At 40.7% G+C, this 24,893-nt stretch overlaps 1 protein-coding gene and 1 long non-coding RNA gene across 7 annotated transcripts in view; one reads left to right on the forward strand and one right to left on the reverse strand.

Moving 5' to 3' along the window:
* Positions 1-24,893, reverse strand: part of Ebf1 (EBF transcription factor 1) — a 408,859-nt gene that overhangs the window by 41,327 nt on the left and 342,639 nt on the right. The gene's annotated exons all lie outside the window — the stretch shown is intronic.
* LOC115068182 overlaps positions 18,343-24,893 on the forward strand; it is an 11,349-nt gene continuing 4,798 nt past the window's right edge. Inside the window, exons 1-2 of the long non-coding RNA XR_003847563.1 lie at positions 18,343-18,574; positions 24,212-24,275. This is a non-coding gene — a long non-coding RNA (uncharacterized LOC115068182). The remainder of the gene's footprint in view (positions 18,575-24,211; positions 24,276-24,893) is intronic.

A 24,893-nucleotide genomic window follows, 5' to 3' on the forward strand; every position in this document is an offset into this window, starting at 1 on the left:
GGTCAAAAGAAAACCTCCAAACTTTCTTTGACCAAGCCCTGACTTATTTGCAATCTTTAAACCTCTTGTGTGACAGTGACTTTAAGATGCAAAACTCAAGCAAAGGAAGACTCGCACCATCAGAGGTGGCGGTGACTAGTGTGGCTCAGTCATTTTCATAAGGAGTGGAACCAGGAAGGTGTGAAAAAAACACAGAAGCAAAATAGTCAAAAAGCCAGTAATCTAGGAAAATGAAATGCTGGGCTTCTCAAAGACAGCTAGAGGTAAGCTAGAACACTGAAACACACCAAAAACCTTGCTTGTAACTCTTTAAAATATTTTATTTTTCTTTTCTGTATATGAGTATGCTGCCTGCATGTATGTAGGTGCACTCATGTCATGCAATGCCTGCAGGGGGCAGAAGAGGCATCAGAGCTCCTAGAAATGGACCTGCCATGTCGGTGCTGGGAGCTGAACCTGGGTACTCTGCAGAAACAGCCAGAGCTCTTAACCCCAGAGCCATCTCTCCAACCCATGAAATTAATAACTCTTATTTTAAATTTATATTTTTTTTATTTTATGTATATCTGTGTATTGCCTGCATGTAGGTAAGTGCACCCATGTCGCTCAATGACTGTGGAGGACAGAAGAGGCTGTCGGATCCCCTGGAACTGGAGTTACGGATAGTTGTTAGCTGCCATGTGGGTGCTGGGATTCGAACCCAGGTCTTCCACAAGAACAGCCAGTGTTCTTAACTGCTGAGCCATCTCTCTAGCCCCCAAGTTAATAACTCTTTAAGAATCAAAAATAATCATGAGGGAGAAAAAAGGGAGTGTGATTGATTTCCGTCTTTCAAGATGTTTCTAAATCTGTAGTTATTACATGTCTACTCTATAAAGCATTGAAAACACAAGAGGAGGGGGAATCTCATAATGGCCCCACCCATGGGGAAGTACCCCTATTTTAGGATTATGTATGCTTTCAGAGACCTTCACTATACTGTTTTATATAGATACAGATTATATGCATGTTTATACCCACCTCATTCTTTTTAATGGTTGTAGCACATTATGTTATATGAATGGCCATAATTCATGTAGCAAACACCCTATTAACAAGGATAAAGAGTGTTTTTTCCAAAAGAATTTCATTGACTTGGGAAGAGCTATAATGAACACACTCAAATTCCTGGATGCAAGAATATGTGCCTCTCCTAACCTCAGTTACATTTATGCCATCTTATACTTCAATGGGGGACTTTTAAAGACACTGCAAAAGAAGAATAATTTTTTTAAGGATTCCCAATCTGGACTCAATTATTCTCTAAGTTACAAGGACCTCTGAAGATCTTTAGTAGATGTTAATGCTTGCAAAGACCCCTTGTGGAAGTATCATTTCAAACACACTCTGAGGTCATGCAAGAAGATGCTTTTCCCAGTAATATCAACGTACTTCACAGATACCATTTTGTGGACTCTTATAATATGCCCTTAATATAAGTGTTAAAAATTACCACTTCCTACTCAAATGTGGGAAATTGAGGCATTATAAATTAAGTACAGGAGACTCATTAGGTTTTTGAAGAGCACTGCTTGCTATTCTAAGATTATTATTTCTATATTGATGAACCTCAATTTTCAATATATGAACAAGTCTTGCTCTTGGATCAAGAGATCTGTGTCTCCATTACCTGTGAATAAAATTCCAGCACTGGCAGGAATCTTTACAAATAGAATCCCAGCCTCATCCAGATGAACAAGTCCCTACTTGGTCTGATTTCTTTACTTATAGACTATGACATTAGCAAGCACATTCTGGATAAGGCACCCTAGTAATTCAAACTTGCCCCTACAATCATCAAAAAGCTTTATTTTTTTGTCTTACAGAATGTCCCAGTTTCATTTCATTTCTGTCTCTGTGATAACATAACCTGACCAAACAGCATCATAAGGGAGGAAAGGTTTATTTATTATTGTAAGAAAGTCAAGGCAGGAACTTAAAGCATCTCATGTACAGTCAAGAGCAAGGAAGAATAGATGCATGGACGCTTGCATGTTCTTAACTAGCTTTCTTCATTCCCATGCAATTCAAGGCAAAGTCTGTGAAGTGGTGCTGCCCAACAATTATAGTGGGGCTTCCATCCCCTCTAAATTAAGGCAATCAAGACAGTCCCCCATAGACATTCTCACAGGCCAACCTGATCTAAGGAATTCCTTAGTTGGGACTCTCTTTCCCAGGTGACTTAAGGTTAGATCAAGGTTGACAGTTAAAACTAACCGTCACACCAAGTTTTCCTGATAGGTGGAGCTTATGAAGAGTGCAAAACGGCTGATTTGCCTCTTGAAAAAAGAAAGATATGTGATGTTGTTAAGATACATTAAGCTGATTTATTTCATACCATAATCACTTGGCATTTTCTAGAAGGTCATTGGTGAGAAGTTCCTTGCAAAACTAGAGCATCTATCTTCTCACATGCAGAAACCATTCTCCTCCTGATGGATCATATTCCTTCTCAGCTGGGAAGTGGGTGAACCTACCAGAATCAGGGAGAACTAGGGTGTTCTCCAACTGTACGGCAGCTGGAGGTAAGTTTCCCTGCCGTCCCGTATGATGGGCTGTGATCTGCTTGACCTTTCAGGAGCCTTCATTTAGATTTCCAAATTTAACTCAAGTATAAAATTAAAATTAATGGGGCTGGAGAGATGGCTCAGCAGTTAAGAACACTGGTTGTTCTTGCAGAAGACCTGGGTTCGAATCCTAGCATCCACATGGCAGCTAACAACTATCTGTAACTCCAGTCCCAGGGGATCCTACAGCCTCGTCTGTCCTCCATGGACATTGCACAACACGGGTGCACTTACCTACATGCAAGCAATACACATAAAATAAACATAATAAATTTAAAAAATTAAAATTAATTTTCTTAAGCAAAAAGGAGCTCAGTTTTCATGATCAGATATATATATATTGTCTTTCCATCTTTTTTTCATCTTGGATTAGAGAAAAAAAATATGGATCATATATGATTAAGTTTCAAAGACAGATTTGCTCCTTGAAGGGAGAAGAGAAGGATGATTTTTCGCTGTGTAATAGATGATAGTGTTTAAGTATTGAAGGCCAGCACGCTCTGTCTTTCCTTCTTAAGGATAAATCCATAATTCTCTTCTCTCTTGACAGATCATCTGATATAACAAGAGTAATATTACTTCTATAATTGTTCTTCAGATTTCTTCCCAGAGAGTTTTGACAATAACTGTTATCAAGAGGGTAAAATCACCCAGCCTGTCTGATAAACATGTTTTCTTCTGTCCCCACCCCAGTGAGTGCTGTGACACTGGACTTTTATCATCCTGCGTGTGTTCGGAATGAGCTTAGAACAGCAATTGCCGGGAATAGGCAGGCGATAAACCGCATTGATTTAACACATCTTGTTTTCAATCATGCTTGGATTTTCTGAGCACGCGTTTTTCCTGTACTCCGGCTTGTAGCTTTTATCTGACGCGCTGATCCCTTTTCAGTGGAAAATGAAAAGGTCGCACAATAAGACACGGTTTACTGGAAGTTGAACACGTACCAGAGAAAGTATTTTAGATAAATACTGTCAGACATAGTGGAGCTGAATTCCAACAGCACAATTGCTAAACAACAATACTTATTACTCTGCTAGAACAAGCCACCAGCAACTTATGGCTCTCAGCAGGGGACAGCACCAAGTCAGGGGCCAGACTTAAGAAACTCCTTTTCAGTCTCACCACTCGCCAAGCTCAGAGTTCTGTACTGAGGTCTTACTTGTGATTGTTAATATCACAGTTTTATGAGACAACTGGAAAAAAAAAAGAAACTGCCCTCAATGTTCACAGAGTCATTTGCTCTAAACCAGGGGATGGCTTTCAGAAAAGTTGAATGACCAAGTTTCAGCAGAGCTCTGTAGGCTGTCAGAGAAACAGACCCAAGAAAAGTGAAAGGCATGCAACTCCAACCAGCTCATTCATCCCACTGATGAGGCAAGGAAGGACTCCTAACTGGGAGATGTGAGATGATAGCTGGTTATTTGGTAACACTTAAGTGATGTGAAAGAGAACTTGTAATAGAGATGTTATATAGAGGGCTACAGGGGGGCTTAGAGATAAGTGTAGATGTTTCTGTGTAGCCCACATCCAACTGGAATAGCATGATCAGAGGAAATACATGAAATCAGGTTCCTTCAGTGGACAGTTAGCCTGAGAGATTATTTTTGCCAAGCATTAGCATCCTAAAACCTAGCCAGAGAGGCTCCTCGGCCTCAACATCACTCTGGAACCCCTTCCTCTCAGCCTTTCCATTGTCACAATACCTGCATGCACTGTTAAACCTCAGGGCACCTCAAAGCCTCTCTGTGTGCAACACATCCTGCCTCTCAGCAGTCCTTTCAAAACTCCCCTAAGCCCAAAGAAATACCTGATATACTGATCATTTCATTATATCCGACAGCTAATATCTATGACCTAAACTCAGTAGCTATTTGAAACAAACAACAAAAATCCACGGATAGTGAAAGAAAAGAATCATAAAGTTTCCATTTCATTTGAAAATAGTTATAATCACAAATGGGATGTGTGCTCTCGTTGGGCATCAGGTGACTTGGCAAGCCTCGGGCTCACACCAAATACTACTCCCTTCCTTATTGTTCCGCAATAGTTTTGGATTTTTCAGACAGAATCTCACTAAATAGCCCAAGCTGGGTTTGACCTTGAAATCCTCCAGCTCAGTTGAGATTACAGGCATGTACCGCCACATGGTAGCCTGGCACATCATTTTGGCTATAGTAACCAGTGAAAACCCAGCTCCGAAAGAATGCAGTCTAGCATGGAGCTATAAGCTCTGCTGTACTGGTTGGTTGTGTGATAACTGAGAAGCTTACCGTATCGTTTCCTTCACAGTTAAAGAATCCCACAGAATCCCTGTGAGGCTGCAGAGACACCTTGGTGCATAACATTAGGAAACATGGATCCATACAGAGTCTTGCAACTGTGTAAATGCTAAGGTGCTATGAGTTCACTGATATGTAACCCATCTTCTAATAATTATAATTCTAATGATTATATATAATAGTAGTAGTAGCAGCAGCAGCAAAAACTTCCTAAGAACTTACTGTGTATCAAGTATTTTACATGGATTAACCTATCTAACCTTCTCAACCCTGTAAGGAGGCACTGTAATGATTCCCATTATACAGACAAGGAAGCTGAGGCTTGAAGGAATTGGGTATCTTCAAGCCATAGAACATAGAACCATGGATGAAAAGTCAGGGCCTGGATCCCAGGCAGGCTGCTCTCAGCCTCTTTGGTGGAATGGCCACGTCAGGACAACTGAGAGGTCTCCAGAACAGGTCCTTAGTAATTCTGGCTTCTAGGATCTTTCTAATTGTTTCTCACTCTCCACATGCTCTCCCATCTGCTATCTGAGTCTTTTCATTGCCTCAGCTTATGTCCCATAAAAACCTGTGTCACCTTGACCAACAGCAGAATCTCCTTCTCTTTGTCTAGACCTTTCTGGAGCATGACACAGCTAGATTTGTACCCAGGTGACACTACTGACCAGCTATGTGTCTTTTGGAAAAGACACATTCTTTGAGTCGTCCTTATCTGCAATGGGAAGGCTGGATCGCTCCTTGTACAATGCTCAGCACATAATACTCTGTGAACACTTCCTACTGCCATAAATAGAATCTTTGCCATGGGCTAGAGATAAGGGACAGAGTGGGGAATACAGAATTAATTAGATGTATTTACAGATTCTTCGGTCTCCAGCTACTCCAGAGAGGAGGCACAGAACAACCCAAACAAAAGTCTAAAACAACATGGTAAATGTGACAATACAAGGATGCCATATTCTAGGAGAGGTCCAGGTGTGGTTGCTTATCCCTGAAGCTCAGCTTTTCTCCCATCTTGACACTAACTTGAAGTCACAGTTCAAAGAATTATATATTATGATTCTCAAATACTACCCTGAAATACAGTTCTGTCTGGTCTAAGACACAACTATCTTAAATCAATATATGTTCTGGGAACAAAAATGGGAGAAAACTTAACTGGGAGACACCTAACTTAGATGGGATATTTTCCTAGAACTATGATGTTCTGCGTGATTTAACTGAGTGAGTAAATGTATGTCTATTCACTATGCTGGGCCCTGTACAGAACAGTGCAGGGAAAGAAAAGTACATTGGGGGTCTTGTATCTTGTCAATCTCTGGTTACAAATGATTCTGGTTGAAGACACACCCATGCTACATCCAACAGAAAATGCCTCATCTAGGGAGGCAGGCTGTAATCAGGTGCTCAGAATAATGCAGTTAGTTATGCAGTACCTACCACTATATTCCTAGTCCACAGGAAAGACAAAACATAACCTACCTTGGAGAGAAAGATTTGGCAAACAGAGCATCTTTGAGCTGGATGTGAGAGGGTAAAGAGGAGTTTCCTACCAAGAGAAAGGTGTGAAAGGCATTCTAGGAAAATAGAGCAGCAGACGCCAAAGCAGAGAGAGAGGGGTTTGTTCAAATAAAGTGGACACTGCAGGTTGGGGGCTGCATAGTTTATGCATTGGGAGTAGGTGCTAAAGATTAACCATGAGTAACAGAACTTGACCCCGAGTGCCTTCCTAAGAACTTTATTTGGTAGGAAACAAGGAACTATTTAAATCCTCCATGTATAGGGTGAGCTATATGAACTATATTTCAAGATGATGAAGGTGAGAGTCACAGACAGGGTAGAGTATTAAAGTCAGCTGTCCTGCACTACTCCAAATGTGAAATGAAAGTGCAGCAATGGAGCTGTCTTGATCGTAGAGAATTTCAGAATGGAATTGACATGACTTGGGTAACATATTAGATAGGAGGGTGTAGAAAGAACAGGGGATGTCTCTGGTATATCAAGTCTACCCGATGGACAGATAGAGTGGTCATTTAGCAAGATTTTAAAAGTACAGAAAGAAAATTGCATTACAGGATAAGAAGGTAAACTTTAGGCCCTTTTCTGAAGCCATGACTTCAGTTTCAGATGTGGCAATTTTACGTAGCAGTAGGCCATCCAGATAAAACTGTTATTGGACAGTTGGCAATAAAATAGATCAAGGAGAGAGGTGATAGACACAGGAATCATGGCACCATTTGTAGGAGAAGGGAACCAACGACAGAGCCCTGCGGGGGATGCCACCAGGTGAAAAACGGGTAGACAAAGATCCAGAGACCAAACAGGACAAAGGCAGGGCAAAAAAAGGTATAAGAACATCTAGATAGAGTAATGTCACTAAGTCAAATGAGGAACTCAAATGTAATGATCCATCAGTGACCCCTAGCATAGCTGGGGAAGCTGTACAGTGGACCTTTCCTGTATCACTGGTGTGTGTAGCCAGCACAGTATTAGAATACTGGTGAATTCCTTTTATCCTAGGATTCAAGGATATGAATACAGGCAAGTGTAGAAAGTGAATCTTGTGCTCAGTGATACGTAGTTTACTTATCCCGGGAAGAATAAGACAGAGCTAGAAGATACTCTGTCCCAGGTAAATCATCCAGGTTTTAAAGACAAGTGAAGAACAGACTCCAGGTGCCCCAAGACAAAAACTCTGCTGTCCACCCTAAACAGTCGTGGTGATGGGCCTAAAGTTCACCTTCTTATCCTGTAACTCCTGCTAGTATGCTTGTGTGTGAGGGTAAACATGGTATTTTTATGATTCCCATTGTTCTTGATTTTTTTTTCTCCCATGCCTGATCTTTATCTTTTAAGAAATGTAGAAGGCTAAGGGGACTACTTGATATATCCTGGTAAGATTGTACTTCTCCGCACCGTATATTTGGACTTTTGATCCATGAAGGAACAAAGTCTTCTTGCCACAAAATATTGACAAAATACAATATATATGTAACCAGAATTTAATCTTCCACTTTGGACCTTGGTGGTCTTAATATTGGTCTCTGGCGTCTTATAATCAATAGGTGTTTAGTTAAGCAATTCACTTGCTTTGGACTAACAGTTATTGTGTGGGCAATGGGTATGCGGCCACTTCCTCAATAACCCCACGTCTCCTGACAGACCGAACATTACCATCACACGTTTGTTGCTATTAGCTCATGAGATGCTGGAAACCAATTTTGAAAAGCAAGCAATAAAGCACCACATAAAAAATAATGGCGTAATTACTTCTTGGTCAGGTTAAACCTACTGTGACGATAAAAACCAAAGGCAACGCCAAGCATCGTAAGTGGATTTGCTGTAAATCTGACACTGGTCCTGACCTTCAGCAAAAAGGAGAGGCTTGCACTGACCTACCTAAGCCACGTGTGCAGAAGACCAGTGGTACCCTGTGTCTTTACCAAGTCTCTATTTAAAACAAGTTACTGAACCCATCACATTAATGCCTGTGTTGAGCCTCAAGAGCTAGAGAGACCAGACATGTCACTAAATTCCCAATATGGAGACTTTTCAGAGTCTCACTGGAATTTAGACCCTAAAGATAGATGGTCCAGAAACTGTGTCAGCCCAGAAACTGTATCAGTGAGAAAGCACAAAGCTGATACAATTTGTTCTCTAGAGAAAAAGGAAAGAGAATGAGCTGATGGAAGATGCTGATGGAGCAAAAACTCAACTGCCCAGAATGAGGTGAAGGAAATGTGGGCTACTGCCATTGATCTGGGAGCAAATGCCCTCCCTAGTCATTCACAGAAGAAGCCGACCAGCCTCCACTCTCACAAGATTCCTTCATTGGTCATCCCAAGTCCTAAAGCATCCTTTGAGTAGGTGGGTGTGGAAAATGGGCTGAGCTGACACTACAGCAAGGGCTCCAAGGCTGGCATGGTACAGTCCATGCCTCAGGTTATCATAATTGTTTACTAATACAGTGTGATAACTAATCTTGGTTGTCAACTTGACACTCATAGGAAGAAAAAAAATCTCAATTGAAGAATTTCCTCTACCAGACTGGCCTGTGGGCATGTCTGTGGGGTGTTGTCTTGGTTGTTAATTGATGTAGGATGGCCCAGCCCACTGTGGGTGGTCCCATCCCTAGGCAGGTAGGACTGGGCTGTGTAAGAAAGGTAGCTGAACAGAAGCAAGCCAGGAAGCAGCATTCTTCCATGGTCTCTCCTTCAGTTCCTACTTGGGCATTTTCCCTGACTGTCCTCAATAATAGACTGTGACCTAGAGCTATATGCCAAATAAACCCTTTCCTCCCCAAATTGCTTTTGGGCATGGTGTTTTCATCACAGCAGAAGGAACAAGGACATGGTGCTTTGGAAGACTTCCTATTAAAGTCTCTGTTCAGGCCATGGAAGAGTTGTACATGGTTCTCTGAAGGCATCGTGGACAGACTGTGTAGCAGGTGCTGCCAGAGAAGAGCACTGAGAAGAGTGATGTTGGACCAAGAGTAGGCCAGTTCTTACTAACAAACCTGCTATTTTAGGACACCAGCATGAACAGAGATATAGAAGTTCTTACACACTGATGGTTGGTTAACACTGAAAATAACTTTCTAGAGGGCCAGCTGCCATCCAGACAGAATAAAATATCTATCTTTTAAAAATATTTTTATTTATTTTTTTGTATATGAGTGTATTACCTGAATGTGTGTAAGTGCACTCGTGTTGTGCAATACTCGCAGAGATCAGAAGAGGGTGTTGGATTCCTTGGAACTGGATGGTTGTTAGCCACCATGTGGGTGCTGGGAATCAAATCCAGATCATCTGCAAGAGCAGCAAGTGCTCTAAACAGCTGAGACATCTTTCCAACCCCATAATGCCCATCTTAAAGACTGGACTTCATTAAGGTCACCTCTATCATCAGAAGGTGTCCCCATGGCCACGAGAATAATGTCCAATGCCCTTTTCTCTTACGTGGATAAAGGGCCATACCCAGCACATCAGTGTTTTTAGCTTTTATATATGCCATCCAGCCAGGCATGGTGGTGCATACCAGTATTTCCAGCACAGGGGAGACAGAGGCAGAAGGATTACCATGAGTTTGAACCAGACTAGGTTTCATTGTGTTTCAGGCCAGCTATAGCCACAATAGAGTCTAAAGGAGGGAAGGAGGGAGGGGAGTATGGAGGGAGAGAAGGGAGGAGGGAGGGAGGGGAGGAAAATTAGCATTGCAAAAGTTCCTTTTTCCTACTAAGGCTCCTGGGAACCTCCTCTTCCTTCATATTGGCATTAGAGAAGGGAATTCCCCTAGCTGAGGATTCCCTTTCTCTCTACTGATGGTGGCAGTGGGCCTGCATAAACCAAATAATCTGTACAAACAGTGGTGATCATAGTAGAGACTTACTAGAGGTAGTTAGGAACCAGGATTTAAGCTCCAACACCCGGCACAGTCTCTGGCACACGGTAACTGGGCATCTGCTATGAGAGACCATTATTCTAACTGTATTTCCACTGTAAGAATTTAGGACACGGGATGTTTTTAATCTTCCCATTTGGGAAAATGGAAGCAAGGGAGAAAATGTGGCCTTCTTTCTACACTGTCTTTCATATCTGCCTACCCCTATTGAAAGGCAGAGAAGGTACAGGAAATGAAGACGTATTTAGCCCCATCTGTGGAATTTACTTTGCCTGAGGCCACCGTGCCTGATATTGTTACAGGCTTTTTCAGAGGGCTGGGACATATCTGCTGGGGCAGAGATCGGCTTGATAAACTGCTGAGCTATTCCCAAATGGAAAATTTTTATGATTATATTGGGACAATAGGTACTGTGACCCTTTAAGGACAAAATCAAGCATACCAGATTGCTTTTGCTTTTTTTTTTTTTTTTTTCAAAAGCCAACCAAAAAACTTTCAGGTACAAATACATTCTTCTAAATCTCCCTCCTTACTCTGGAATTAACAACTTGATCTTGATGCCATCACGCAGAGGGGAACAAAGGCACATTTGTTCAATGAACTTCAGGACTGTATCACTGCAGAAAACCCTCTGCTTACAGAATACAGCCAGGCTTAGAGAGCCGAAGTGATCAGCACAAGCTCAGACACTAACAGTTTGATTACAACGAAACTTAAAAACTGTTAGACCTCAGTCCACCCGGTTCTGCCAAACCAATCCTCCACATAAGTTAGGTTGAAAATGAAAAAGACCATTTTTGCTAGTTTTTTTCTTCAGCACCTCATGAGGTAAGTGTTCCTACTTCACAGATGTAAAATCTAAGTCTATTTGTCTGAAGCAATCAACAGAAGAATGACTAACCTGTACCTGCAGAACATGACAGTATCAGATCTGCCCTTCAGGCACATACAAGATACACCTACAAATGGTGGCCCTTTCCAAACCAGACGTCCCTACCATTTTACAAAATGCATGCTATATTCAAGGAAGACGGCAAAGGCTCTAAGGCTCAGACAGCATCAGGGAACAGCCTATGAAGTTTACATGTGGTTTTATTTATGGAGCTAGGAATTGAAAGCAAGACCTTGTGCATGCCAGACAGGCACCATACCACTGAGCAGTGTTTCCAGTCCTCTCCTCTTCTCTTTTTAAAAATTTTGATACAAAGTCTAAGTTGCTCAAGCTGGCCTCAAACTCATTCTATAGCCAAGGCAGGCTTTGAATTTGGAATCCTCCTGCCTCAATCTCCTGAGTAGGTGGGATGACAGTCCTATGACACCAAACCTGACTTCCACATCATTTTTGAACATTGCTAACATGTCCTTTAAAGATTGTTTTGCCCAAACTGTGGAGGTTAGAAGCATTCTGTGTCATGAATTCTTATAGTGAATATGCAATAAGAATAATGGTACCTAGTAGGTAATGCATAGTTACTCTGTGTGCCAGAGACTGTGCTGGGTGCTAGAGCTTAAATCCTGGTTCCTAGCTACCTCTAGCAAGTCTCGACTATGATCACCACTGTTTTTGCAGGTATACCTCCAAGGATGGCAGAGCTAATTGATCGAAGTTTCACTACAATAATACCTGAACCAGGATTCAAATGCAGGCAGTCTGTCTCTAGTGCCCACCAGCTTACTCCTCTTCATTCACCTGGGCTTTGCAAGACTTGCAATTAACAGCTCTGATGAGCCCAAGGAGAACAGACCATGTAAGTGAACACATTTAGGGTTTAGCTAATACTTTTGGAGGAATGCTAGCTTTCTCTTCAGTGCAATACAGAAGAAAACAAGCAATAAAAGATGCCTCAAGTGAACATACCTGGATTCAACACACACACACACACACACACAGACACACACAGACACACACGCACAGTGTGCATCTTCCTTTGCCAGATAAAGACTACAGTTTGGTAAGATACGGTTTCAAAAAGAAAACTCGGCAAAACGGATCACCCTCAAGCACAAAACTATTCTCTGCAAGGTGCATGGTGGTGATGTCACCCACAAAAAAAAGATGAGAAATGACACCTACTTCTCCATTATCACCTTGACGCTTGTTTAATCTCACCTGGCAACTTCTCCTTCATCAAAGTAACATGAAAATTATATAGACTCAAGGTAGCTCCGGGGAACACGTTCAGAATTCAGATATGTTTTCTTCATTAACTGCTCATGGCCCAGAAATGAGAATAAAGATGCTCTTCCTGGGGAGTGAAAAACTCATCTTAACTGAATGCGTGTATCAGCTATCTTCTGGATTCACCAACTATTAATGTCCCATTTGCATGGGAGCGCCTTCCCCTCTCCGTGGCTGGTGTAAGGGCGATGCTCTCAGGGCTGTACTTAGAGGTATGTAAGATTCAGCAGGAATGTGGCAGGAACAGGAGAGAGAAGAAGTGAACATATTAAGCACTCATCTTTCCAACCAAACTAGCACTCAGGGGCCGAGCAGTAGCAAGCATAGCAAATAATGCTGTCCTTGCAAAATTGATATCCTCCCGTCATAGCAGCAAGGTACCTGCAAGGGAATCACCAATAACGCCACCCTGACAGTTAAACTGGCTTCAGATGTGCCTGTTGAGGAAACACTAGGCTTTCAAACAGAGCCTTGTGGATGTGAAAGGGCAATAGAATGACGGGGGGGGGGGGGCGGGGGCAGGAGGGAACTCACACACTGCAGCGTTCTCTCTGCAACATTTGGCCTGTTGAGGTTTCACTTTCCATACTCTCTCCAGAACAGAAGGATTTAAGCAGGAATTTGAAGTGTGGGCCCAGAGGAATCCTGTCAATTCTTGCCCATTGCATGATCAGCCTCTGTGGAAGACAGCCTAGTACACCTCCCTCCTGTGCCAACAGAAGCCTCTGTCCGGAGGCAGAAATCCGTCAACTGCGGTTCTTATTGAGCCTCTTAAAGTCAGAAGGGTGTGTGATTAGGCATCTCCTATGATGAGTACAACATGTGGGACCAGATTGCACAAATGACATAAACCTACGTAAGTTCTTACTCGTAGAACTAAGCAGGTCCTATTGAAACTTTTTAAAAAATGCCACACAGTATTAGAAAACATCAGGAGGAGTCATTTCCAAAGCTATGGGAAGCTGTCTCCAGACAACCTGCTTTTCCTTTGGAAATACACTAAAAATCGTACTGTGTTCCTGTTAGCCAAAATTTTTAAACAAAAATTGACTACAATTCTACAAACATAGAAAAGGATTCCTAACTCACTATTCTCACTATACTCTTGACTTTGGGATGTCAATGTTGAAAGAACCAGACGAGGTTACTGGAACCCCAGAAGGACAGCTCTACAGTGAAATCTACACTCGGTAGGAAATAGTGTTAAAGGGAGGTGCTCATGTACCTGCTAGCAGTGCCTTAGCTGTGACATAAGCCAATAAGCTCTCATAGAGTTTAGGATTGGTGGAAAACAAATAATAATTACCCAAGGGAGCTAAACACACCCTGAAGAGCAGGGGTTATGGGATTCCTTTAAGTGCCGGGAGTATTTTCTTGGCTGCAGGAATCTGGGAATGCCAATTCTTCTAATTTCATGAGCCCACTGGAATATTGTGAAGTCTGGGCAAGGTAAACTAACTCTCCCACATTTGTGCTAAAGGAGTAACTGTAGACATGTCCCAATTTGAGAATGAAATTACCTTTCCTCATGATGGCCCCAACCCTGACACTTTATAGAGAGCTTCCTTTATCATCAGAAATATGGGACACCAGATTTTATTTCCCTTTGGACAATGAGATTGTGGTTAGCATAACATCAGTGCCCCTAACATCAATCCTCTGTGAAAAATCTGTTTTATGAAGGCCAGAAAGAGCTTGGGCAGAAAGGAGACAGACACAGTGGTAGATATATAAACACCGAAAGAGAAACTGAAATCAATTCTGAAAACAGCCGACGCCAGGGCATCATTGGCATCCTTAAGCACCTGCCATTTTAATATTCAAACAATAGGATATTTACTGAAACAGCAGATCAATTCTTAAAGGAGAGCTGTTCCCAGTGGGGTTTATTTGTGGTTGTCTGTCCAACATCCATTAGACAGGGACCCTGTGTTTAGCAGAGTGGATTCAAATGAATGGTAGGAGAGGAAATAGATTCTATTCTCTGTTTACTTTATTACTATTGATTTCTGAATTCCTTCCAATCTATTTCCTAACTGGGCAGATAATATACATTTAGTACCAAAGGTAATTATCCAAAATGAACCCAGTTTGCAACTGGGTGATAAAAAAGAGAGAGGATACCGATAGATTAAACACTTATACATTAAAAACTATGACCAATTGGATTTATATATGTAAGAGTCTTAGCAGACTCATTTTATGGCTAGACATAATTTCCTAGGCTGCGAGTTCATGTACACACATAGGCATATTTTATCCCCACCATTCTATAATTTGTGGCATTATGTTATAGTACAAACACTAAGATCATAAAAACAAAATCATTTCAAATGTTTTTTTTTAAAGTCTACTTCCCACAAAAGAGAACTATTTAGGAAAAAATGTTTAAATGTTCAAAAAGCTTTAGAACAATTTAGTTGTGGGAAATTACAATTTTTTTTAAAGCATCAAAGTTAGAAAAGAGAGCATGGAGCACATCATTATAAAATTATATGTGAAACAACTTAAATATTTAGCAATAGCAAGTGGGAAAATACAGTAAATCCATGCTATGAAAGATGATGCAGCCTTCTAGTGTCATGATTATGAGGAAGTTTTAACGTGTGGGGAAAGCTTATTAGGGTATGTGAGAAGATAAAACTGTATGTGTAAACATGTACACAGTACAGCCACAAATGTGAAGGAATGTTTGTCTATATTTGCATGAAAAATACTGAAGTGCAGGAAGATGTTAGCAGTTACTGCTGGGTGATAGGTAGTGGATGGTTTCAACTTCTTTAATCCTATCCCGTTTCCTCCTACATTTATAGAATTAACATTTTTATAAATAATTGGTGTTTTGAAATGTAAACATATTTGTTATTTTCCTAAACAAGTCATAGAAAGATGGATGGATGGACCACTTGGACGGGCCAAAAGGCTTGACAAGCACTTTGACCCCTGGCTTGTAATGACCTGTGGGCATTCACCTGCTGAGGACTCCTGGGACAGAGGTTTGGTGACAACTGCCCATTTGCAGCCAGGGAGAGTTTCCTGTATAATACTGTAAGATGTCCAGTGTCAGAAACTCAGGGTGCATCACACTTTTGAAGGAGCAATACTGTTATATAAATTTTGCAGTAGTTGGGGATAATAATAGAATGACTGAGGGAGGAGGATGAATTCTGGGATCAGAGTGACTGAAAGTGGCTCCTACACTCACTATTTGAGTACTTGACAAATGACTTAATCCCTCTTTGCCTCCATCCCCTTGTCTGTAACATCAGAACAGGCCAGTACCCCATGGTGAGGCTAGATTCAATGTGTTGGAACAATGCATAAGTACTAAAAATTTTTGTCAGAGGAATAAATATAATTCTGACTTGTATTGGTCAGAAAAAAGTTACAAATGAAGTGGACATGGCCAAAATATTTGTAAAACATTTGAGTGTTTGGATAAGCTATTCTGGAGCAGGGGTATAATTTTCTGTTGAATCTAAGTTGCTACTTGAGATTAACATGCATTTAGATGTTTATACGCACCTGATAAGGCTCTGTCCATGCATCCATTGCTTCAGAGTAATGCACTAATAGTATTTATAATGTGTTTAGTACTTTGTACACTAGTATTATTTATAGTGTGCTTAGTACTCTGTATTTAGACTGTCATATAAGACATGAAACTGAATAGGTCCTCGATAAATATTTACTCATTGGAAAAAAGGAATGAATGAATGACCACCACAGCTGCACTGTTATCTCTTTATGTCCAGATTAACACAATGGTCCTGCAGTTCGACAACCTTTCCCCTTGTTACTAAGAACTGGGGTGGAAGTATCAACATTTTTTTTTTTAAATCTAAAACTTTCTACTATTGTAACATGGAAACGAGACAGAAATATCAAAAGTCAAGCAACTGATACCTTTTTTTTTTTAACTCCGAGAAGAAAGTAAACAATTCACAGCTCAGACCTTGAACATCTTCAAGAACTTTTTTTTCCTAGGGACCATGTTTGGGGGAAGACCTGGAAGCAGAGATACTGAAACACCAATGGCAGCAACAGTAACCAGCAACAGACATCTAGCCTGCCCTGTGGTTTTCTCCTACCCGGTAGAGTGTGGCAGGAACGTTACAGCAACTGGCATCGAGGGCAGTAGTTCATGTATGAATGGTCTAAAATGGTAGATTCCCCTGCAGTAAATGCCGTTATTGCATGGGAGAGGAAAATAACTTCAGATTCCACCGGGTATTTATATGTTTCGGAGTTCCTGTTCACACACTGAAGTTTTGAAAGTATAGTGTAATTTTCAGCATTTTGTAAAGGTTTTGGCTCCAAAACAGGAAAAAAAAAAAAAAAAAGCAGGGGAGTGAAATGCCCCGGGGCCCGTAAAACCTTGATACGTTTCTCTGTGTCACTTTCTTCAAATGTGGGACTGCTCAAACCACACAGATAATTATAGATGACCAGATTGTAACTGTTTCATTGCTTCTTTTTCCCCATAAATTTTAATTTTGGAAAGTTAAGTGAAAAATGTGGTTTCAATTTCCTACAAATTGCACACAATTCAGTTTTAACAAGAAAATAGAAGGAAAGAATATGTTCTTTAAAGTGAATTATGAACTAGAGTTTGTTTTCTCTCGCTCGACACTGTAAGAATAATAAAGCACAAAATTTAGGAAAAGACGCCTTACAAAATGGAAGTCATGAACTGCACTAGAAAAGTGGAGTCATTTTTTAAAATTCTAAAGATGGCTTAAGCAATCTAACAGGATAATACAATTGAGCTACTCTTTCTGCTAGTGGTGAAGGAAACAAACTTTAGAAGGCCAGAAAGGAGGAAGAATGAAGGGACGTAGGAGTGGACACCGACCGACAACCTTAGTGTGTGTACAACAGGAAATGTCTTAATCAGAAAAGGCAGCCTGATCACCACCATAGCTATGTTTACAAACCAACAAAAGATCATTAAAAACAATTAATATTGAAATCATTTAAACACATAGCTAGAAACACAACAAAAGACAAGAATTACCAAAGAGATTTTTAGAATGAAGAAATTACGTCTTTCTCTTCTGTCATGGGGGTAATCTTAGGGTTAGACAGTTTTTTTGAAGGTAGTCATCTGCAGCAACTAGCCTGTTAGAGACAGGAAACCCACGAAGTGTCTCTACCTCACCAAACTCACTGGCTGGAAAGCAAACAATGAAATCAGTCAACCAGATGTTTTCTGTTCTGTGCCAAACTTTGGGTTGGATATCATCTCTTCTTCCTTAAATTGAACTCTACTTTGACTTTATTAGCAGTACAGACTCTGTGTCAGGCAAAAGAAATTATTCAGGTAATAAACTATTTGAACAGAAATCTTTCTATCGCTCCAGTTCTCTGTTCCTTAATTACACCACCAAGCTTTCTCAAGTTTCTCCTTCCAGAAATGCTTCCTTCCTGACATGCTGTGACAATCACATCGCCTAGGCTAAGAAGTCTACAAAAATGCTGACATTCGTAGCTTGTAAAATCTCCTCAGTCTAGGTTTTCTTTTTTGGCCAAAATATAGTATGCACTAGTATTTTTTTTCTAATCAGGCTTCAAGCTGCAGGCTTGAGTGCCTCTGACAATCAGAACACTAAGTTCTGGCTTAAGAAGGTCCAGCTATAAACATGGACTTGGCAAACTTAAAGTATTACTCATTGGCTAATAATCCCATTAGTCAAAACTGCAAACTTCTGGTCAACTGCATATTTTACATATTACTGCATGAAACTCCAGCAGAAGTTCTCCATCCCAAATGTCCTTTGAAGGCATCAGGATTAACAAGAGGTGATTTGCTCTGTTGAAATATAAAAGCTGACTTGTTCTGCCCAAAAGTCAATAAATATTTGGTGTTGCCAGAAGGCTGTTCTCTGCCTGTAGCAATCATATTACACAACCCTCAGGTATGACTTTCATTGAGCTGTGAACTGGCTGAGCACAGTATTCACTTACATCTCTGTCCCAAGGCTCCTTATACAATGCAGGCCACTAGCACTGGTGATGCAACAGACTAAGAAGTCTTCACAAGAAGCAGCTCAGAACCCTCAGGGATCAAAGACTCTACAGTGGGCATATTGGTAAGGAAACATGTGAGTATGCTAAATAGTCTTTGTCTTTTTTGATATTTTTGTTCATTTCTTCTTTCAGTAACTTGTCCCCACCAAAACCCTCTAAACCCATGTCCCCCACTTCTGCTAGCTTTGTTTCCAAATCTATCATGATAAAAAAAAAAAATGACAGCTCTCCATGCCAAGGAGCCTGAAATGCTTGACTCATTGCTGTAAGCACCTTCTCTCTACCATGAAAAAAAAATGTGTGGCTAATACTAGATGAATTCAGAAAACTCTTTTCACTTCAATGCATGTAATTTCAATTGCAAGTACTTTTTCTTAATCAAAATTGAATCAATATGTTCAGAATTTTTCCATCTTAAAATGAATGAAACAAAAACACCCCACGTGTCCTTATGCCTCTTGTGGGGGCTGGGGGAGGAAAGGGGTAGGAAGGGCAGAGAGGAAAAGTGCAAACAATGAACTTGGGAGATCACTGTCTCAGGATTCTGGAACTGTACAGAGCAGACTCTGACAAAGTGTTAAAAATGAAAAGGAGGCAGATGAGTGAGGTAGAATTTCTCTAAGTTCTTACACATAATTTTCATAAAAACTAATGTTTTATTGGTTTCTTTAGATACAAAGACAGCTTAGTGCCCATTTTAAGGATGTGGAGCTCAGTCATGGGGAGAAAACAGAAAGATGGAATTCAACACAGTTCTTTCAACTCTAAAGCCCTGGGGTAACCAACCTTCTACTTGTCTAATTTTCTGACCTATTAGACTGGACCAGGCATCTGACTCCCAGGCATCCACGCAGATTTGCAGCAGAATGCTGCATCGCTTTGACTTGCCTCACATGCTAACACAGGCTTCCTGTGTCATCTGCTGGGCACCAGGGTCACATCCATATACCTCACGCTGTGCACCATGTTCTGCATATAGTTGGCGTTCAATTAAAGGCAGAGAATGAAACTCAAGACAACAGACTTGCTTCTACTCTGGGAAATACATTTACTCTTTAACCCCCAAATCTTTATTGTGGTCAGTGAACTAAAGGTGTAAATGCAGAAAGAAGAATAAGGATTGCGAGGGCCTTTTGAGATGCTTGATGGACAAGGGATTCCCACAGAATTCTAAAGAATGCTGAGGCCTGTGAGGGACCCAGTCTAATGCTTGGCAAGAAGCAGGTCCACACTAGTCAGCTGGGCAGGCAGATGATGGTAGGGGCTTTGTGAAGGATGGTTGCTTGGAGGATACTGGGGGAGACTGGCGAGGGAGTATGGTACACAGTCCATCAGTAGACGTGAACACTTGTGCCTAGGTACCTAAGCCAGGGTTTGGTGACAGATCTCTTGGCAATCACCTAAGATTATGCATGGAATATTGTAGATAAAAACATTTGATGGGTGTCCTACTGACAGAAGCAAAGTGTAAAATCAGATCTTCCTGAAATTCCTGACTTGACTAAATGTCTGTGGCACTTTAACAGTTTATGGAGCTCAGGAGCCTGCTTTGCTAAGCTTTGGAGCAAACCCAGTGTCCTTACATAGTGAATGTGTTGGGCCCTTGAGGTGGACTTATACACTCTCCCTTTAGCCTCCCAGATCCAGGCTCTCATTCTGACTGTTTCTTTCCCTCTGGCCAAAGTTCAACCACAGCTCAACTTTCCCAGCCTCTAGAGACTGAGTGTTTGGCCTGCCTCCTGACCAAGTGTGAGGTATTTCTTTCTGTTTATGAGATAGGCTACAGAGCCCTTTCCAGGATAATCATTCATCTTGACTATGACCCCAGGCAAAGGCAGATGAAACTGGGAGATTCCAGATCAATAGATTAGTTTGTAAAATCACTGAATCCTGATGGGACAAATTAGTTTGATTTGGTTTTAATTTTTCCCCATTTACTGAATGACTTGCTCATTCTTCAAGAATAACTTCGAAAATTTTACTTGAATTCTTTCCTAATTAAAAATAACCTCTTGAAGTAGAAACATAATGGTTTTCTAATTCTTTTTTTATTTACTCATCCATCAATCTGTCCCTTCTACATCCATTACTGGACTTTTTACTCTTTGCCAGACATTGTACCCAGCATGCAAACTCCATCCTTCAAGCTGTCTGTTTTTCATTCCTTTATAAATTCTTGGTAAATAAAGACACAGATGAATGAATGAACAAATTAATTAAATGATGAAGAGAGCAAGTCCACCAGGAGAAAGAAACTGAGTATTGCCAACTGTATGCCTGTGCCAATTTAGGAAATTCTGTCACACATTTTAAATGTGGCCAGTAATTTCCAGGGACATGAAGTTGAAACATTAGATATGAAACACAAAGTTAGTAGAACTTCCTTGTAAAATACATGACTTCTGACTGAGATGGTCAGAAAAGAATAGGAAGCAGGCTCTTGGCAGACACCTTGTTATACTTCGTGGCCTGGGCCATGCGTAAGTTGGTCTTAAGTCTGGACTGGAGTAGCTGGATCCAGATGTCAGTGATATGGTACAGATGGCAAGACCGCTCATCTGTTCACAGCTTCTGAAAGCAGGAAGGGCCCTCAGTGGCTTCCAGGGCTACTATAAATAAGCACGTGGTATACACATGCATCCCATATTCTTGATGCAAAAGATAAAATACACACTGGGCATCCTGTAATAATCAATAAATCACCTTGTTTCAAACCCTTTGGGCCTTCTCCTATGATCTTTCTTCAAGTACTTGTAGCCCCATTTTACTATATCAGCCTGGGTTCTAACTATCTCATTATAATCATCATGGAGACAGTTTGGAAGAAGATGACATTTAAGGAAATCATACTAGACTTTAATTTTTTTGCTGGCAGTGACTGTGCCCATCTCGTACATAGTATCTCCAGTAATTAACATATAGAGGGTAATTAATTCACATTGAATGAATGAATGACCAGGGCACAGAGCGATATTTCTGTCACCTTTGTGTGTGAATACTGAAGATCTTGCTATATGCTCAAGAGCCTTCACTCTGAAGCCAGTTGGCCTGTGTTCAGATCCTGGTTCTGTTCCTTCCTAGTTCTATGACCTTGAACAAATTCAGTACTCTCTTTGACTTAATTTCTTCATTAGTAAAGTGGAGATAACAGTACTTGTCTCCCAGTATCTTTTCTTAAGAGCAGATGTTTGAAAATGTGCTGAATGCTTATGACAGTATGTGGCACAGAGGAAATGCTTCGAAGTCTTAGTCGTAACAGTTGTCTCATTTCTTGTTCATCTACGCAAAGCCAGGCATAGTTAGAAGCCCTGGAAATACACTAGTGAACCAAACAGAAATCAGAATGAGATAACCACTTCATAGCTGAAGAATCATGCAACATCTTTAATAAATAAGATTGTCATTTCTTGAGCCCTCAAATGTACATTGCTTATATCGTGCTAGGTTCTTTTTAATGTAATATTTTTATTAATTCTTTGAGACTTTCATATATGCATATCATGTATTTTGGTCATATTTAACTCCCACTCTACCTTCTAACTTCTCCCAGATGCAACCTCTCCCCTGAACCCCATTTCAACCTTAATGTCCTCTTTTACTTATATCTTACTGAGTCCAGTGTGTGCTACATATATATGGGTAGGTGCAGGGATATCCACTGGAACAGGGCTGACCCACCAGGAACCACACCCCTAAAGCAAACTGACTGTCCCTCCCCTAGCAGCCACCAACTTTGTTGCATTCTTTACCCTCTTAGCATGTGTTCAGTCATCCCAATAAAAAAGTGAAGAGAATATGCCTGGTTTATTCTTTACCTTGATAAGAATGTAGATGTTTTTAAAAAGTATTTTATTTATTATTTTTATTTTATGTGTATGAGTGTATTGCCTGCATATATGTGAGTGCACCTGTGTCGTGCAATGCCAAGGAGATAAGAAGAGGGCATCAGATTCCCCTGGAACTGGAGTTAAGGACGGCTCACAGCCGCCATGCAGGTGCTGGAAATCAAACCTGGGTCCTCTGCAAGAGCAATCAGTGCTCTTAACCACTGAGCCATCTCTCCAGCCCCAAGCATGTAGCAGTTTAAGAGGTCAGGTCACCTACCTGAGAGCAGACAGAAAGGACTGGGCTCTTAGCTACTTATTCATCCACTGTCTCCTGGGTGGAAGGCTCTGGGCTGAACACATTCCAGGAAATCACAGTGGCAGCCTACAAGTTTATTTTTCAATAATCAGCCTGTCTCAAATTAAAGGAATCCTACCACAGAAGAGCCTCATGATAGATTGACTATAAAATGACATTTGTCCTCATGAATTTGGGACAAGAAGATGAGACAGCTAACAGAATGGCCCAAAGTTCATGTTGACAATCTCTGTGCCAATAAAGGGAGAAAACAGTATTTGAAAACAATTTAAATGCATCTGCCATGTATAAACCATCAATTGTTTCAAAAATGAGCTATTAGAAAAAGTAATCTTAATGCTCTTTTTAATTCAGGCTCTACGGGAGCTAAGCAACCATTATTGCAATTAATTGCTTTCTTGTTGCTTGACACTTTCCTTTCATTAAAAGAAATGAAAAAGATAAAAGCAAATTATACAATATATATTTATTCGAGCTGAGATGCCTTGACATCATTTATTGTACTTGAACTTGCCACACATCACCTGGTTATTCCTTTAAAACAAAAACTCCTGTAGCTGAAAACTGACTTAGCAGCCCTTCCTGCCATGCTATACTCAATAACCATGACTCAAAAAACATGGAGCTGGAAGAGGCTGAGATAATATGCTGTCACCCCCATATTTATCACCACATTTCCTGAATCATCCAGCTTCGTAATGATGATTTCTTTCCGTTCTTCGCACTGTTTGGCAACTACATGTTTTGTGAATACCTAAGGATGCTTATAAATATTCTCTCTCCTTGCAGCCAATAAATCTTTAAAATTAAAAGACAAAGTTAAAATGACTTCTGCATTTTGCCAACGCCTCCACTAAATGCACCATACATCTCACAATTCAATATTCACAGTTTAAGACTCGGTGATGACTTTCAATCTTACTATGTGGATAAGGAAGGAGGGGTGTGCTTTGTAGTTTATTGAAAGCTATTTGGGGAGTTAGTCTTGACGGTTAGATGTCTTATTCTTTCTGCTTCTCCATCCTTCCCTCTCCATCTTCCTTCATTGACAGCAGGCATTGCTCTCTGATTCCAAAGAACTTTAGGTCTTTTTATTTTTTCCATTTTAGAGTCAGAAATAGAGAGACAAATATTATAGAAACAACCCCAAGGATCTGGTACGGTGACACGGATCAATGCTTATTGAAATTTCAGGAAGCTTGATCTGCAGAGAGCACAGTCAGCTGGGGAGGCTCATATTTCTAGATAATGATCACAGAGTGGCTGGAGGTGGGGTAAGGAGAGTCAGACTGCTGGGCAGATGACCTCAGTGCCCAGCACTGGGGAGAACGCACAGATGCTTGGAAACAAAAGCTTGTTTACCTGAGTGGTGCTCCATGGACTCACAATGCCATCCACTTGTACATTGTGCTAATTCTAATGTAGAGGAGACTGTTTGAAGAAGCCCTCCTGCCCCCATTCCACTTGAAGCAGATCCCATCTCCCTCTGCCTCACTCTGATGCTTTTCCCGATCTGACTGTCTTCTTCTCTGCTCTTATCCCATGCCTTGACATCCTCTCCTTTCTAGATCATAAGTGCCCAGAAGGCAAGAACCTCACCTTGAAGGATACCTGGAAGATATGTGAAATCTGGTCAGTATTCAGAAGATTTTTATTACATTAGAATTTGATTATTATTCTACCCTTTCCTCCAAAACAGACTGCAACAATCAAGAACAGGATACCCCAATATTTGTTTCCTCAATAAGGCACAGAAGGCCATCCTATAATCTGGAAAGAACTTAAGAATTCTTGAACTGTAAAATACAGTCTGCCACTTGAAGGAAGATTGCTATGACAGTACATCACCAGGTTGATTTGTCACTTAAGGCCTTAGAAATTGTAGATGAATTCATAAATATGGGGTTGTTACAAATCACAAATTCACATGAATGGACGTGAATTTCCTATTTATATTTCACATTTATGTAAAGATTTTGCTTGCGCAGAATATTCCTAGCCAATAGCTAGTTCAAAAAAGTTGTGACTTAACAAGAAATACAATAGCTACAAGCTTCTTTGGTGGAGACAAGAACCCGCTGCAGAAGATGAAGATGTGTTTGGGCCCTAAATGAACCATCTGGCCTAGGAACTATCATTAGCTACTCTAAGGCAGAAAGAACTTATAAAACCACATCCAATGTGTTATTAAGACCAGCGTGGCGACTTTAAGACAATATAGATTCCTGAGCTATTTTATTTCTTGTTAAG

This window comes from Nannospalax galili, unplaced genomic scaffold (genome assembly GCF_000622305.1).
Source record: "Nannospalax galili isolate Female #2095 unplaced genomic scaffold, S.galili_v1.0 scaffold667, whole genome shotgun sequence".
Taxonomy (NCBI): domain Eukaryota; kingdom Metazoa; phylum Chordata; class Mammalia; order Rodentia; family Spalacidae; genus Nannospalax; species Nannospalax galili.